Source organism: Ursus americanus, chromosome 11, assembly GCF_024610735.1.
Source record: "Ursus americanus isolate L20-20 chromosome 11, mUrsAme1.1.p, whole genome shotgun sequence".
NCBI classification, from domain to species: domain Eukaryota; kingdom Metazoa; phylum Chordata; class Mammalia; order Carnivora; family Ursidae; genus Ursus; species Ursus americanus.
In genome coordinates this window covers 76,334,590-76,351,252 of record NC_142137.1, presented here as the reverse complement: position 1 = coordinate 76,351,252, position 16,663 = coordinate 76,334,590, and the positions used below count along the sequence as shown (strand labels likewise).

At 43.9% G+C, this 16,663-nt stretch overlaps 1 long non-coding RNA gene across 1 annotated transcript; it reads left to right on the top strand.

Annotated features, from left to right (window-relative positions):
• The first annotated feature begins 412 nt into the window (after positions 1-412).
• LOC123775452 (uncharacterized) lies at positions 413-15,482 on the top strand. The gene is made up of 4 exons (XR_006775077.2): positions 413-513; positions 4,052-4,089; positions 11,635-11,934; positions 15,206-15,482. It is a non-coding gene; the product is annotated as an uncharacterized LOC123775452 (long non-coding RNA).
• Positions 15,483-16,663: the final 1,181 nt, after the last annotated feature.

The following is a 16,663-nucleotide window of genomic DNA, read 5'->3' as shown; positions in this document are numbered from 1 at the left end:
TCCCACGTGGGGGCGTGGGGCCGGGGGGCACTCGGTCTCTGCAGGAGCAGCTCCTCGCCGCGCCAGTCCCTGGGCTATGCAGGAAGCCCTTCACGAGGTCTCAGCTGCTTCTTCCTGGCAGTACCTTCCTTCCAATGTTTTTTGCTTTTTGTTAAACTTGGTTTCTGCTCTATCTTGTTACCCTGCTCTATAATATAAATGGCACTTGCTTTCTCAAATAGCAAACTTTCCAGCCTGTCTGATCCGCTGGCCTGCTCCGGTGAGCCCTCTATTCAACAGTGTTTCCTGTGCTTGCTGTTGGTTAGCACCTAAGGGGTAAGAGCAGTAACGCCCTGTGAGTCTCATGTCATCTCTGCCATTATCTGTACTATCCCTGTGTTGGGACTATTTTTGGTAGAGTGCCTCAGTGACAGCTGTGGGACACATTTAACCTGCCAGCTGGAATGTCTTACAAAATGCCCTTCATGTCCCAGCTTCTGTACATGGTTCTGCCCGGGCACAAATGGCAACAGGGTAAGTGTGACTGGTACCTCTTGGGGGAGGCTCAGGTGGTCCTGATTCCCTTTTAGAAACTTCAGAGTCAAGCTATTCTAGTGATGACTGCTCACTCCAGCTGCCACGCCTGCTCCCTGCTGGCGGGCAGGGACTTGGATCCCTGAAGGCCTTAAAAGGAAAGGACTTGGGAAGTGCTGCCCTGAGTCAGACCGTGGGCTGCACAGGCCGGCGCTTCTCTCTGAGGGCAGTGCCAAGGGAACAGTTCATGGGGGCGAGAGGGTGTCCTCCCAGAGCCTGGCCTCAAAATAGCTTGGCTGTCCTGAGCTTCCCTAATAGCCTGCCATGAATCAATCACCCACAATCTATGTAAAGCCATTGAACACTATTTATAGTTTATGTTTCTGCCACCATGAAGGGCAGTTAAATTCAAACTATCATTCCTGAGGCATTTTGTTCTTCTCCCTTGTTTTCCTAAAACTAAAACTGTCTTTAGGTTTTAGGGCTGTCCTCTTGCCTCTCTGACCTGGGACAACGTGGAATGTTGCGAGTCCCATCAGCTTGTGAATGTACCTCAGGGGGTCCAGCTGACACGGAGGGTGACCATTCACTGTCACGGACACTTTCAGTTGGGGTACTGGAGGGGCCACAGGTCGCCCATGAGACCTCAGTGTATGGGCGGACACCAAGTATCTTGCCTTTTGGAGTAGATTCCATCTCAAAAATGGTTATCCCGATTTCCTTCAGGGCTACAATCCAAAATAAGCTTTTATAGGGAGAATATTCCACACAAATGTGGCCGATGACCTGGGCTGGGCCACAGCCACCCTCCCTTTTTCTACTACACTATAGCTGTCACAAATGCGTGTGGCAGGAGGTCAAATTAGGGAGGATGCTAAGAAAAGTTACGGATTGGAAGCGAATTTATGCAATTTCCATCCAGAGAGTCCGAGCTGGGTTCACTCAGCAGCCTGGGTGGGCTTGGACGACAAGAGGAGTTCCTGGGAGTTTAAATGTGTCCAATGAGCTCCTGGGAGTTTAAAAGCTATCAGGTTAGAGTGAGGTCTAGATAATATTTTGTAAAATCTAACAGAAATTGGACATTTACATGAAACAGGGCCCAAGGACTAGGGAGACCATTCCCATTTAAAGAACAGTGGTGGAGTCAGCCCCCTAGGGCTCCTCTCTTCAGGTTTGCACTGTGGTCTGCCCCTCACACCCGTGCCAGAATGAACACTGGGAATCGCTGTGGTACAGCCAAGCGCACATTGGGGGGCCTCTCTCACACTCACTTTTCTGGCAACACCATGCTTATTGTTGCCCAAAGACACCTGCAGCATTGCTGGTTGTAGGCTCTGGAGTCCAATCCCATCACTCCCATGCTGTGTGGTCTTGGGCAAAGGACTGGACACAGGGAAGCTGTGCTTTCCTCCGCTGTGAGATAGGGTAATACCCCGTATCTCTGAGTACTTCATCAGAGTGAGGAGTAGCTGAGCAAATGTGTGTGCGTGCTGGCCCGGAGCCCGACACATAGCACAGCCTCGGGGGGTTACAGTTATTAGGTTAGGGCCTCAGTGGTTTTCCTGTGCTCCGGAGGGGACTGCAGTCCACCCCACCCCGACCTGCCTGGAAACTCTTATTTACCCTTCCAACCCTTCAAGTTCTGGCTCAGGGCAGCCACCCCTGACCCCTGCCCATCCCAACCCCCACCTCCTAATTCACCGTCCTCTCTCCTCCTGCTCAGACGTTCTGCACAGGGTGACTGCACGTGTTGTCCGCCATTAGCCCGGAGGGCAAGGACCTCACCCACTTAGCGTCCTGGCTCTAGATCCACGTCCACCATTACTGCTTAATAAATATTGTTAAACTAGTTAATCACATCAATTTAGTGGGTTCTTGGATAAAGCTTTGGCTGGCAACTATAAATGTTTTTGATTCTTGAAGAATTCATTGTTATTAAATCCAGTTCTGTGGGAAAGCCCTGCCCGGCACAGGTGGATCAGTGGGGATGGGGTTGAAAAGATCAAAAGAATTCTTGGTGGTAGGAAGTTGGAGGGACCACGGAGCTAGCCTCTCCTCCCATTGCAGCGGAAGCTTGATCTCCAAATTAACCATTTGTTTTTGTGCTTACGGGGGCAGCAGCTGCCACAAGAGGTGAGAATACAGTGCTTTGCAGCTGACCAGTACCCTTCCCGAATCAGCGTCCCCCCTCCAGCAGGCGTGTGCCCCTGTTGGCTTTCTCTGAGCTGGCCTCCGGCCCCTGGCCACTCCCTAAGGTCCCTTGGGGTCACTTTGCTGCCTACAGCCTGAGATTTGGGGACAGCTCCTCTCCCTTTCTGCCCCTGTTTAGCAGTTAAAATTCCATACGTGCAAAATGGAGTAAATGATCCAGTATGACATGGTGACTGTTTTCAGACCCCAGAACTTTATTTTTAATTGGTGTTTAATAAACTTGTATTTGAACTAAAATACTAAAATCCAACAGTGGGTCCTTATCCTTCAGTATCTCAAGAAATCAGTTTTCCTAAGCATATGGCTTTTTCGTTTTGTTTGTTTGTTTGTTTGTTTTTTTAAGGATTTCATTTATTTATTTATTTGAGGGGAGTAGTGTGAGCATAAGCAGGGGAAGGCTGAGAGAGGGGAAAGAACCCACACTCGGCACAGAGCTTATAGGTCTCGATCTCGCAACCCTGAAATCATGATCTGAGCCGAAACCAAGAGTCAGACCCCTAACTGAGCACCCAGGCAGGCGCCCGTGGCTCCTCCAGTTTTATCCACCATGTGTAAGTTACCATTTTGCATACTGGTTTGATAGATGAGAGGCTTCTCTCTCTCTCTCTCTCTCACACACACACCCCTATCCAAAAAAAAATCCACTTTCTTGGAATCCATCTTTCTATTCCCAGTCCTAAACTAGTCCAAGGAGTTATTGAAATCAATTTCTCTTCCCTGTCTCCATTGCTACTTGAGTCCTAGTGCAGACTCTGCTGGTCCTGGACCTGGATGACTCCAGTAATCTCACCAATCTCCTGGCCTTCACATCTTTGGCTCACTCCTTCTGCTCTTCACAGGGCAACAGGTGAATCTTCCTTAAATGCAAATCCGACCATGCCATTTCCCTCCTTGAAGTTCTTCGTGGCTTTAATTTTCACTCACTGTAAAACATAAACATACAATAGAATTAACTCTTTTAGGTGCACTCGTATGTGTTTTGACAAATATATACAGTTGGTAACAACCACCACCACAATCAAGATACAGAAGTGTTGCTTCTCCTCACGAAAATCACCTGTGACCTCTCCCCCAACCTCCAGCCCTTGGCAACCATGGATCTATTTTCCATTCATTTAGTTTGCCTTTTCCAGAATATCATATAAAAGGAATCATACACCTAAGTATTTAATTTTTTTAAGTGATTGCAGATGGTACTGTATTTTTACTTTTGGTGTCCATGTAATCATATCTGGTATATAGAACTATTACTGGTTTCTGTCTATTTGTCTTGTATCCTGCAACCTTACTGGGTTCCCATATTAGTTTTAGGTGTTTCTTTTTGCAGGTTCCTCGGGACTTTCTATGTAAACAGTCAAGTTGTCTGTAAGTTTATTTCTTCCTTTTCAACCTGTATACCGTTTATTTCCTTTTCTGGCTTTATTGCACTGGTTAGAACTTCCAGCACTATGTAAAGCAAGAGTAGTGAGAACAAACATTCTTGCCTTATTTCCAATCTTAGAGGGAAAGCATTTAGTTTTTCACCATGAAGTATAATGTTAGCTGTAGTTTTTTTGCAGATGTTCTTTTTAAAGTTGAGGAAGGACCCCTCTATTCTTATTTTTCTGAGACTTTTTAATCATGAATGGATGTTGGATTTTGTCAAATGCTTTTCCCACATCAATTGATATGACTATATGACTTTTCTTCTGAACCTGTTAATTTGGTGAATTATTTCAAATTAAAAATGATATCATTTGATATAATAGATATAATTTAAATTAGATTTTAAAATTATTAATTTTGAATATTAAACCAGCATTACATTTCTAGAATAAACCTCACTTGGTCATGGTGTATAATTCTTTTCATGTATTGCTGAATTCTATTTGGTAATATTCATGGTACCTATATTCATGAGAGATATTTGTCTATAAATTTCATTTTTTTTGGTTCTGTCTTTATCTGCTTTTGAATAAGGGAAATACTAGATTCATAAAATTAATTGGGAAGTGTTCCCTCCTCTTCTGTTTTCTGAAAGATATTGTACAGAATTGGTGTTAACTCTTCTTTAAAGATTTGGTAGAATTATCCAGTGAAACCATCTGGGCCTGGTGATTTCTTTTTTAAATTATGAATTCAATGTTGAGAGTTATAGGGCTAATCATTATGCAACTAATGAATCGCCGAACACTACACCAAAAACTGATGATGTACTATATGTTGGCTAACTGAACATAAGAATAAAAAAATCTAAAAAAAGAGTTATAGGGCTATTCAAATGATTGATTTCATATTGAATGAGTTGTGGGAGGTTGTATTTTTCAGTTGGTCTATTTCATCTAAATTGTCAAATTTATGTGCATAGAGTTGTCCGTAGTGTTCCCTTTTGACCCATGTGACGTCTCACGTCTTTAGTGACATTTCCTGTTTCATTCCTGGTATTGGTAATTTGTGTCTTCTCTCTCTCTCTGTTTTGCTAAAGGTTTGGCAATTTTATTGATCTTTTCAAAGAATAAGTTTCTGTCTTAACGTCTTTTTCTTAGTGTTTTAAATTTAAATGATTTCTGTTCTTTATTATTTTCTTCTTTCTGCTTGCTTTGCGTTTATTTTATTCTTTTCTAGGTTTTTGAAAAGGGAGCTTAGATTATTGATTTGAGACATACAGAATGTGTCCTCCAACCCTAGTAGACTTAAACTAGAAATCAATAACAGAAAAAAGAAAAATAACAGGAAAATCTCAAAGATGAAGCCTCAAGGAAAATAAAACAAATACATTGATCTAAATAAAAATGATATATAACATATCATATTTATGTGTATGTTTCTAAATCTTTTAAATTTGTTGAAATCTTGTCTTTTCTTCCTTCCTTCCTTCCTTCCTTCCTTCCTTCCTTCCTTCCTTCCTTCCTTCCTTTCTTTTCTTCCTTTTCTCCTCTAAGATATCTTGGTATATCTTCTATGGGCACCTGAAAAGAACATGTATTCTCTTGTTGGTGGGACTGTTGTTATAAATATTGATTAAAGCTTACTGGCTGGTTTACAGTTGTTGAGAGAGGGATGTTCTCATCTCCAACTGTAATAGTGGATTCTTCTGTCTCTCCTTTCAGTTCTAAAAGTTTTTGCGTCATATATATTGAAGCTTTGTTGCTGGGTGCATACCAATTCAGGGTTGCCATGTCTTCTTGGTGGACTGGCCCTTTTATCATTGTATAATGACTAATTTGGGCTCTGGTAATTTTCTTTGCTCTGAAGTCTACTTTATTTGATAGTAATATAACCACTTCTGCTTTCCTTTGATTACTATTTGCATAATATATATATTTCAACCTTAATACTTTGCCTATTTCATTATATTTGAAGTACTTGAAAACAGCATAATGTGAGGTCATGCTTTTTAATTCTCTCTACCAATCTTTCTTCTAATTGGAGTGTTTAGACCATTTACAAGTAATTAAATTGTTGATGTTAGGGTTTAAGTTGCCAGCGTATTTTTTATTTTCTATTTGTTATCTCTGTGTTTTGTCTCTTTGTTTTCTTTTTCTTAACTTTCTGTAGATTACCTTTTTTTTTTACAATTCCATTTTGATTAACCTATATTGTTTTTTTAATTGTGTCTCTTTATATAGTTTTTCTACTGATTACATTATAGAATGATTCAAAATTCCTTCTTTTCTTCATTCCGATTTATTTAGAGAACTTTCCTTAGCCATTAATTTAGGATAGGTCAGCTGGCAACAAATTCTCTTAATGGTCCTTCATTTGAACAGGTATTTACTTCCCCTTCATATTTTCTCTGGATATGTGATTCTTGGTGGACACTTCTTTTCTTTCAGAACTTGAAAAATGTGTTGCTTTCTTGATTTCTGATGAGAAATCTACTGTCATTTGAACTGTTTTCCTCTATAGGTAAGGTGTCATTTCTCTTGCTGCTTTCAAAATTTTTTCCTTGTCTTTAATTTTCAGAAGTCGAGTCATGATGTGTCTTGGTGTTGATTTCTTTGGGGTTATCCTGTCTGGGGTTCACTTAACTTTTTGAATCTATAGATTTATATATCTCTTGCTAAATTTGGGAAAGAGCTATCATCATCATCATCATCATCATCATCATTTAGTACTTTTATGTCTCCCCCTCTTTCTTCTCTCTTTTTGACATGCCAAGGATATGAATATTAGATCTTTGGTTATGGTCCTACAGGTCCCTGAGGCTCTGTGCTTTCTTTTTGTTTTTTTTTAAGCCTTATTTTCTTTCTGTTGTTCAGATTGGATAATTTCTATTTTTCTCTCTTCTTGTTCAACTATTCTTCACTCTATCCCCTCCATTCTGCTCTTGAGTCTATCTGTTGAATTTTTTATTTCATTAATGTATTTTTTCAGTTTGAAAATCTCCATTTGATTCTTCTTATATCTTCTACTTTTTTGCTGAGATTTTGTATTTTTCCATTTATTTTTAGTGCTTTTATATTGCCCGTGGAAGCATTTTTATGATGATTTAAAAATCATTGTCAGATTATTCTAACATCTCTGTCAGTGTCAGAAACAAATCCTTGTTGTTTCAGTATCTCACCAACATGTGATATTGTCACACTTTTTTTTTTAAAGCCACCCTGCTAAGTGTGTAGTGGTATCACATTATGGTTTTAATTTGCATTTTACTAATGACTAATGATGTTGAAAATCTTTTGCTTGTTTTTTATAATAAATTGTTTCTTTTCTTATCATTGCGTCTTCATTAGTTTTTAAAAAGCTCCCTAGCATATGGAACAATCATTGGCATAGCATATGGGGTCCTGTATAATATGACCATTGCCTGTATTTCCAACTTCATCTTCCAGTTGAGTATTGCCTTGATGGCCTCACTCATGATTGAAAAAATATTATAATATCATAGAAGACTTCCTTCATATTCCTACTCCCAAATCTATAACCCTATCTACACCTGTCACTCTTTATTCCATCCTAATATAACTGAAGAGGTGTCTCTCCTCCTTTTTTTTAATTAATTAATTAATTTTTTAAAAGTTCGATGATTTATTACTTGCATATAACACCCAGTGCACCATGCAATACGTGCCCTCCTTAATACCCATCATCAGCCTATCCCATTCCCCCCCGCCCTGCCGAAGTCCTCAGTTTGTTTCTCAGAGTCCATAGTCTCTCACGGTTCCTTCCCCCTTCTGTTTACCCCCCCTTTCTTCTTCCCTTTCTTCTCCTACCGATCTTCCTGCTATTTCTTATGTTCCATAAATGAGTGAAACCATATGATAATTGTCTTTCTCTGCTTGACTTATTTCGCTTAGTATTATCTCCTCCAGTGCCGTCCATGTTGCAGCAAATGTTGAGAAATCATTCTTTTTGATGGCTGAGTAATATTCCATTGTATATATGGACCACATCTTCTTAATCCAGTCATCTGTTGAAGGGCATCTTGGCTCCTTCCACAATTTAGCTATTGTGGACATTGCTGCTATGAATATTGAGGTGCATATGGCCCTTCTCTTCACTATGTCTGTATCTTTGGGGTAAATACCCAGTAGTGCAATTGCTGAATCATAGGGTAGCTCAATTTTTAACTTTTTAAGGGACCTCCACACTGTTTTCCAAAGTGGCTGTACCAACTTGCATTCCCACCAACAATGTAGGAGGGATCCCCTTTCTCCACATCCTCTCCAACATTTGTTGTTTCTTGCCTTGTCAATTTTTGCCATTCTAACTGACGTAAGGTGGTATCTCAGTGTGGTTTTGATTTGAATTTCCCTGATGGCTAATGATTTTGAACATTTTTTCATGTGTTTGTTAGCCATTTGTATGTCTTCATTGGAAAAGTGTCTGTTCATATCTTCTGTCCATTTTTTGATTTATTTGTTTCTTGTGTATTGAGTTTGAGAAGTTCTTTGTCTCTCCTCCTAACAAAGATCTATTATTTTACAGGAGTTTTTGATTCCATTCCCTCTCACATTGTTTAGGACTTCTTTCCTTCCATTATTCCCTTTTCTGTCGTGTACAGTTGATCTTTCACTAGGACTTGATCATTCTTACCAGTAAACTAATGTGCTCTGGTATAACTCATCACAAGGAAACAAGAGAACCTCTCTTGCCCCCTAATTCCCTTCCAGCTACTGTTTCCTTACTCTGATCCTCTTTATACTCAAATTTCTTAAACACATTTTTTATAAATGCTGGTCCCACTTCTTCCTTTACTGTTCCATCTTTCTTGCTCTCTGATCCACTGAAGAGCTCTTGTCAAGCCACCACTGATCTACTTGGGCAAAATCTAATAAAGAATTCTCTTGCTTTACCACTGCCTTCTGTTTTGAAGCAACCTCTTGTCTTAGCTTTGGTGATGCCATATTCCCTTGTGTTTTCTCCTGTTTCACTAGCTGCTCCTGTGTACCTTCTCCTTTTCTCTCCATCTTCTAGTTGTGGATGTTTCTCAGGGTTCATAAGGCTACTCTTGAAGAAAGTTGGACATATTTGGCTTTTACAATACAATTTTAAAAATTATATTACACTGCATGAAGCTATCTTTTCATTGAAAAGGAGTCCATGATTGTATGATGAGTTAATATTCTACTGACCACCCACATGCAGCCCTATTCTCTCCAGAACTAACTACATGCCAGGCCTGTAGCTCTCCAGCCACCCCATGTATCCAGGCCCCTGGCTGCCTAGCCTCATCTCCTTTCCCAGGTGAGATGTATTCATGCTGTTAGAAAAGCTTTCCTCAGCGCTGCCAGTATCAGCCTCTATCTCTCTCAGCTACCCTGTCTGAGTATTCTTTTTCACAGCAAACTGATTATTGTGTTCCTAGTAATTAACACCATCTGCAATTACTCGTTCATACCACTTGAGGATAATCAGCCTCTGCCATTAGATTAAACCCTTTGGAGGCAGCAACTCTGTCCCGTGTTTGGAACAAACAGGGCGCGTGAGAGCAGTGCCATAACAACTCCAGTGAAGCCAGCAATTGGGTACACATTCATATGTACATGCACAGAGGCTACGTGTACACATACTCATGAATTCAGGCAATCCTCCTTACTCACTGATGCTGTATTTGTGCATTTGCTTGTTTCCTAAGATTTCTGTGTAACCCATGGTTGCAAGGGACATGAGCAGAGCTGGGGAAAGTGTGAGTCACCTGTGTGCATGCTCCCAGCTGAGGTGGAACCAGGTGACACTCTGCCTTCCTGTTTCAGCTCTCACTGTAAAGAGGGATCCTTTTTGCCACCTAGTTAGTGCCACATTTTTGTACTTTTGTGCTTTTATTGGTGATTTTGCCATTTAAAGTGGCCCTCAAGCCTAGTGCTGAAGTGCTGTCTAGGGATCTTAAGTACGAAGCAGCTGTTAGGATCCTCCTGGAGAAAGTACATGTGTAGATGGTTCATCCAGGCCTGAGTTAGGGGTCTGCTGGCTGTGAGCCCAATGTTCATGAGTCAACAATAAATATTAAATAAGGTGTCTTGAATGCACCTAAAACAGGGTGACATATTGATTGGTTGTTGAAAATATTGTGACCAGAGGGTCACAGGAACCTGACCCTGGTATTTCCTCTGGAACAATGATTTAGTCTTCACTAATTCAGGGTTTGTGGTGACTGTATAGAACATAATTACTGCAAACAACCAGACTCGATGGTGAAAATGCGTATACATTTCTCCAGTTTGCTTCCCTCAATTATCAGTTGTGGGGGAAGTTGGAAAAAAATGTGTGTGTGTGTTTGTATTTTGTCTTCTATGAATTGCTTGTTTATTTTCTTCGTTCATTTTTCTATTAATTATCTTTTTCCTCCAATATAAATTATTTATCTATTATGCATATTAATTCTTTATCTCTTACATACTTTGCAAATATTTTATCCCAGTTGCCACTCTTTAAACTTCACTTATGCGGTCTTTTCACACAAGATAGTCTCAAATGTTTAAATGTTCAAACCTACCAGTCTTTTCCCTTGTGTTTTTAGGGTTTTTTTCATAGGACAGCCTTCTTCAACTTATATTAATAAAATAGACTTCTCTATTTTCTACTATGGTTTTGAAGGAAGGGAGCCTTCTACTTCATCTGGGATGTTTTCAGCATTTTAGGGTGGGACACTGCTGAATTAGCAGCTGCTCAAACTTTCTACTTCCCTCTCTTCCTAGCCTTATTTTCAGTTAATGGCTCATGATCAGAGCTGATTGATTGCCTCCTAAGTGAAGAGCCTCTGCCTATGTGTCCTACTCCACACCCTTCCTCTGCCAGCTTTGCCCTTGCAACTGCTTGTCAGTCTAGGGTGGGCTCTGGCTCACTGTCTGGGTGTGCTGTGACACCAGTTAGCCCTGGCACAGCAGCTCTGCTTCCCTCAAGAACCTCCACTCCATTCCACCCTCCTGCAACAAGTCTTTATGTTATCCTTTATGCTTTAAGTAAGTCTTTAAAAAATATTTGTATATAAGTACAGACTAAAGTCCATCCTTTAAATAAGACCTTAATGGCCAGAGACCTATTTATTTATTTGTCTTAAGTTTATTTATTCTATTTAGTAGTCTCTACACCCAACATGGGGCTCAAACTCATAACCCTGAGATCAAGAGTCACACACTCTTCCAGCGGAGCTGGCCAGGTACCCCAGGCCAGAGACCTTTTTAAAACCTCTGGAGAGAGGGGTGCCTGGGTGGCTCAGTTGGTTAAGCATTTGCCTTCAGCTCAGGTCATGATCCCAGGATCCTGGGATCGAGGTTTCTGGAATTAAGCCCCGAGTCTAGCTCCCTGCTCAACGGGGAGCCTGCTTCTCCCTCTCCTGCTATGGCTCCCCCTGCTTGTGTGCTCTCTCTCTCTGTCAAATAAATAAATAAAATCTTAAAAAAAAACAAAAACAAAAACCCTCTGAAGAGAGTAGGAGAGCAGAGAGTCCTGACTTCACCAAGATGGGTGTTTGCTTCTTTTCTACAGCTCCCGCTCTCCCTCAACTTCCTCACTGGCTGTGTGACGGCTCCTCGTGCAGATGCCAGGCTGTAGCCAACTGGGCAGCGGGAGCTTGGAGCCCGGCCTTGGATTTCCGGGCTTCTGATCATTTCTTGTAAGTGAGGCCCCCTGCCAGTGGCTGCCAGGCTGGACACCCATGGCAGGATCATCCACCAGAGTGAAACAAAGCCCTTTCTGCCCTCTCTGCTGGCCAAGGAGCCTTGAGGCTGAAATGAGGTCTCCCCACATTGGTGCCGGACTGAACCACTGCCTTTGGGCCTTTTTTGGGTAAGAACTTAATGTGTGTAGACCACTTCTTGCTTCCATCCCCTTGTCTTTTTTGTCCTCTAACTCAGTAAACTGAGGAATGGATAGAAAAGAACTTGTAAACTCTTAGAAGATTCTTTCCTTCATTAGTCTCGGTTCCAAGGGAAAAGCAGATCAGAGATGTACAGCTTTGCAGAAATGAAACCAAGTGAGCAAAACCCAACTCAACTTAACAGTTATCAACATTCAAAATACCAGAGCATGACAGTCTTTTTTCCCAGATATTAGCTATGCTCTGTTTTCTGTTGTGAAGACCCCTAAATCTTTCTCCAGTGGAAGAAACCTTCATTTCTTTCATCCTCAAGAGACCCAGTGTCCAGAACCATTTGCTGTTTTTCAGAGTATTTAATAAACTTAATTTGTTTAAAGGGAAAACGTTTTCCTAAAGAATTGGCTGCTACAGATCTAACCCAGTGCCATGCTTCTCTGGCAATCCAGAGAGCCACAAATGTGGTGATGGTGATGATCAAGGCAAAGAAAAGGCCTTCAGGGGTAACAGGAGAGAGCTGCTTGCTGCTTCTCTTTCCGGGGATCTCAGCCCCTCACGCACCACCCTTCCAGGTGGGGTTGGTGGGGTTGGTGCTGTGGCCCCGGATGCCTCTGGAAGCTGACACATTCCCTTTCTGTGGTACATGGGTTAGCCAGCTATTTCCAGATACAGGTGACCCTCGAATGAAGTGGGGTTAGGATTGCCCACCCCTTGTGCAATCAAAAATCTTTGTATAGCTTTTGATTTCCCCAAAACATAATTACTTAGCAGCCTACTTGCTGATAATATAGTCAGTTAACACATATTGTGAATGTCCTATGTATTATATACTGTATTCTTACAATAAAGTAAGCTAGAGAAAAGAAAGAAAATGTTATGGAAGGTGCGCCTGGGTGGCTCAGTCGTTAAGCGTCTGCCTTCGGCTCAGGGTGTGATCCCAGTGTTGTGGGATCGAGCCCCACATCAGGCTCCTACGCTGGGAGCCTGCTTCTTCCTCTCCCACTCCCCCTGCTGTGTTCCCTCTCTCGCTGGCTGTCTCTCTCTCTGTCAAAAAAAAAAAATCTTAAAAAAAAAAGAAAATGTTATGGAAGAAAAATTACATTTATAGTACTGAACTGTACTTACCAACAAAAATCCACATGTAAGTGGACCTGTGCAGCCCTAACCCGTGCTGCTCAATGGTCAGCTATATTCAGGTCTCTGTGGAGCCTTCTGTCCACAGCCTGAGCTGGTCCCCCCAGGCTGAGGCGCCTCACATTGGGAGGATCCACACTCTTCCCCTTAGCTGTTATCAGTAGTGAGGGCTTGGGGGGCCTGGGCCAGAAATGCAGTGTGGCTCCCTCTCACCCAGCAGGAAGCTGTGTTCAGGGCCACCCAGGGAAGCAAGGCTCACTGAGAGCCGGCTGGAAACCGGGCATTCCTTCCCAGCAGGGACCCCATGGGCCTGTGGGACACTGTGCACATGTGGCTTGCTTAGAAGACGGGGGGGAGAGGTGTTGGCTTAGATGTCACAGGGACTCACTCTGTTAGGGTGCCGCATAGTGTGCTCTCATTTCTTCTGGTCTCTGAAACGCCACCTCCTCACTACACTCATAGCCTGCTTGGTCAACACCTGGCCTCTTATTCACATGTCTGTTGGCTGTAATCTTGTCCCCTGGTCAACTGTAGCCAAGAGGGCAGGATTTCGTCTGTCTTGTTCGCTTAGACTGGTGCCTGGCATGCAGGGTGTTCAGCAAATGCTTGTTGGTTTTTGAGTGGGTCCAGCCCCACCTGCTTTCATGGGGACCGTCTGTACTGCACACCCTGTGACAGGGGTGGACTACCTCAGCTCCTTAGACAACACAGGTTTTCAGGGGCCTTTGTGATTGTCTGTCATGAGCATGAAGCCGCACTGGGAGCTAGCGGACAGGAAATTCAGTCTTTGGGCTGCCAGTAAGCCTCTAGCTGGAGAGTTGCTGTAGGCAGGACACCTGGGAAGACAAATGCCATCAGAGGCTAGAGGAAAATACCTGCTCCAGGAGTGGGCTTCAGACTCTCTCCCTTATTGGTACCTGTGATATAACGATTTATGAGAAATATATATTTGGTCATTCAGATGACCAAAATATAAGTTCTCAGACACATTTGGTTTTCATTCATAGTTCCTTCAGAGTCATAAAGGTGACATGGGTGTCTTATTGCTAATGAAGGGGACTTTTGGACCCCACCTCAGTGCAGGACCTGTGGCCAGGTGGACGAACCATTGATCAGAGGGTTGGAACTTTTGTCCATCCCCACCCCACTCCCAACCTCCAGGGAGAGGACAGGGGCTGGGGGTTGAATTGGCCAATGGCCAATGACTTAGTCAATATGACCATGTAATAAAGCCTCCATGAAAACCTGAAGGACTGGCTTTGGAGAGCTTTGGGTTGGCGAACACATGGAGGGGCGTCAAGAGTGGTGCCCTGCAGAGGGGTGGAAGCTCCATGCCCCTTCACTGTGCTTTGTATCACTATCTCTTCATCTGACTATTGATTCATACCCTTTATCACACCCTTAAATACCTTGGTAATCATGTTTCCTGAGTTCTGTGAGTTGCTCTAACAAATTAAAAAAACCTAAGACGGAGGTCCTGGGAACCTCTGATTCATAGCCAGTCAAAAGCATAGGTAACAGCCGGGGGCTTGTGACTGGCACCTGAAGTGGGGAGTGGACAACAGTCTTGTAGGACTGAGCCCCAACCTGTGAGATTTGTTGTTGGCTCCGGGTAGACGGTGTCAGAATTAGCTCGAATTCTCAGACACCATGGTGAAGTCTGAGAATTGCTTGGTATTGTGGGGGGGGGACCCCCTCCCCCATGTGTGAAGTGGGTCTGGAAACCCTAAAAGGGATAGTGTCAGGAGAGTACCTCATCCAGACAGCCCCGGCTCAGCCTGGAGCTTGCGAGGGGCAAGTCTTCTGTGCGTGATGTCTCCATAATGTAACTGAGAGAGCAATTGGGTCAGAAAACCAAACAGAACAGAGAGGATGGTTCCAGTGGCTGGGAGACTTCTTAGAAGACTGGGGGTCAGAGAAGGAGTCTTTGGGGTCATGTGGGGAAGGACCACCTTCCTGAGGGGTTGATGATCAGGTAGGACTGGGGGGAATGCCAGCAGGGGGATTTGGGCTGGGCTGGGGCTCTCTCAGCTTCTTCACTGAACACCCTATTGCACCATACTGGGGTCAGGGTGCTGGACCCAGTTCTCCAAGTCTGTCTCTTTTCAGCTCTCCTGCGGCACCAAAGTGGCTCTGAAGAATCACAAGCTTGTAAGCCGGCCAGCTCCATGAGCGCTTCTCTCCAAGAAGCCGCAGTCTGAGCCAGAGGCTCCCTCAAGCAAGGCTGCTGTTAAAGTAAAAGCCTCTGCTTGCCCAATGATACACATAGATACCCCCGCCTGCCCAGGACGATAGAGCTTCCGAAGACTCTGGTGGAACAACTTGGCAGGTAGCGTCTCAGCCAGAAGAAGGCAGCACAGTCACATCACATTCCTGCCAAAGCCCAGGGCCCAGTCTAACCATGAGAAGATCACACAAGCCAGGTGGAGGGGCTTTCGGGGAAGACTGAGGAACGGTCACAAGGGACACTGGGTTGCTGGGACAGGAGGGGCGTGAGCGGAAGAAGTGAATGACGTCTGGAGCTTAGGGTAACAGTGTTGTGCTGATGTTGAGTCTCGGTTTCGAGAAACGCTCCAGGGTTATACATATATGATTTTCACATTAAGGTAAGCTGTGCAAAGGCTATTTGGAAACTCTCTGTAAATCTGAAATTATTCCAAAACAAAAAGTAAAAAAAGAAAAAGCCTTTGTCAGTTTGCTTCAGCCTGGACCGGCTTCCACCACACCAGTCCGTGTAGTCTGGTTTTCCCTGTCTCTGTCCACCGCCTCACCCCTGCCCCTCCTGTCCTGCCCTGCTCTCAGGTGCCTCTCCAGATTCCCACACAAGAGCTGTGGGCCCAGGCGCTGGGTGTCTAGGAGGGGCTTCGGACAAGGTAGGGAGCAGTATGCATGAACTTCCTCACAAGAGGGGACCTTGGGAATCTCAGCCCAGGTCAGCACCCAGGTCACCCCAGCTATAGACAATCAGCCTCTGGAAACTTCCACCTGAAGTTCTGTGCCTTCATCAATCAGCCTCATCAGTAAATTGTCTGCATCGAGGCTCAGACAGTGGCTCTATTCCATCTGCAGAAGACACAGCTGGAGATGAGGCCCTCCCACAGTCTAAGAGCAGATGCAGACAGAGCACTAGGCATGTGGGGAGGCAGGAGCAGCTGAGGGCCCCTCTCTTTGGGAGAACCTTCAAGAAGGGACCCTGGTTGGCCTCTCCCAGGTTGGCAACTGGGTATGATTAGCACCTCAGGTCAGCAAAGGACGAGCCTGCCCCCAGGGCCTCCCCAGGGCCCAGGGCAACAGTGGGCAGAGTGGGAGACAGGGGCCCCGAAGGAAGGCCAAGGGCCTACAGGCCTAGTCCGGCGCTAACCCCCTTAGACACATGCCATCCATTTAATCCCAACAGCGCCTGCTGAGGAGGAACCTGGGACTCAGGTTAGATTCCTTCCCAAAGTCACACTAGCTGAAAAGAGGAAGAGGTTGTGTTTGACCCCAAAGCCTAAGCGGCTACAGATCTCTTAGCTTCTTCCAGTTCCCTGAAAACTGCAGAGGGAAGCACAGTGGTCTGAAGCAGAC